The sequence below is a fragment of the Agelaius tricolor genome, unplaced genomic scaffold (assembly GCF_023055355.1).
Source record: "Agelaius tricolor isolate 1412-34295 unplaced genomic scaffold, bAgeTri1.0.p SCAF_36, whole genome shotgun sequence".
Taxonomy (NCBI): Eukaryota; Metazoa; Chordata; class Aves; order Passeriformes; family Icteridae; genus Agelaius; species Agelaius tricolor.
This window is the reverse complement of record NW_027269296.1, coordinates 1,631,327-1,632,617: the sequence shown is the minus strand read 5'-3', so window position 1 is coordinate 1,632,617 and position 1,291 is coordinate 1,631,327.

The window sequence follows — 1,291 nt, the reverse complement described above, 5'->3', positions numbered from 1 at the left end:
GCAGCCCGGCCCCCGCAGCCTCCCCAGCGCACCCTCCACGCCACGCAGCCGCCCATCGCATCCCGCTGCTGCTGCTGCTGCTGCTTCCCTGCCCAGCGTTGCCACAGCGACAGCAGGGGAATCCCATCCTCTGCTCCCGCACCTCCCAGGGCCTCGCTTGGTATCACCCACTGCAGCTCTTCCCAAAGAGACAGCGGGAAGGACAGGGCGACAGCAGGGGACAGCAGCAGGGAGCGGCCAGTGGCTCAACAAACCTGGGAGGGAAGGGAGAGAGAGCAGGGGGAGCCAGGGGAAGCAGGCTCAGAGCAAACAGGCTCTCACCTTACCCGCAGCAGTTCCACCCCCATCCCCTGAGCTCTGCCCACCTTCCCGCTCCCTCCATCAGTTCTTTGTTCCTCAGCCCCACGTGTTCCTCAGCTCCTGCAGGGCTGTGCACATCAGCACCGTGATGGCACCAAGTCCCCACAGACATCTCTGCAGCGGCTTCTCCTCGCCCCCACATCAAGGTCAAAGATCAGGTTATTGATCAGAAACTTAAGCCCAGCTCCACACAGACCATCAGGAGTCGGTGGGTTCATTACCACTAACCACAAAGCCACAGTGAAAGGTTTGCCTGCAATCCCTGTCGCCAATGGCTTCATTGGGAAGGGAGAAGGGCAGATACATTTTTAGGACTGCAGCACATTTTTAATGGAAAGAGATGGCCCAGGGCTTTCATCCCTCCCCCCATTCAAGATGCTGTTTCTTTTCAGCAGAAATATTGCTGCATTAGAGAACAGGTCACTTCCTCTATCAGTGAGAATTCAGTGTCCTATTTGATGCTGGTCCTTGTGCTATAAATAGGAATTTTCCCCTTTTATAGTTGCTGAATAATTGTGTGTATGAAATATGAACACAGTTTTCAAAAGAGTGCCTGATAAGCAGCTTGCTGGAACGAAATGGTTGAGCAGAAGGAATTTACAGCACCTGCAGAGCATCGTGTGCTGTGGAAAACATTCAAGGTCAGCCTGAGAGAGACAGGTCACAGCACAGATCCAGCTCCACAGGAGCCAGGCTTGAGCTCACAGACTCCCCACTGCAGCCTCCCCAACAATCCATTTCATGCTCCACACTCAGGTAAGGATCAAACAGAGGCAGCCCAGCTCAGAGGAGCCAGGACTCCTCCATCCCACAGACCAGAAAGCCAGGAGGAGCAGGCAGAACAGGTTTTTAAACCAGCAGGCAAGGAGCAGAGGACACAATCCCAGACAAGGAGGAAGAGCACGGTTTAACATCCACCATCAAAAAGAAC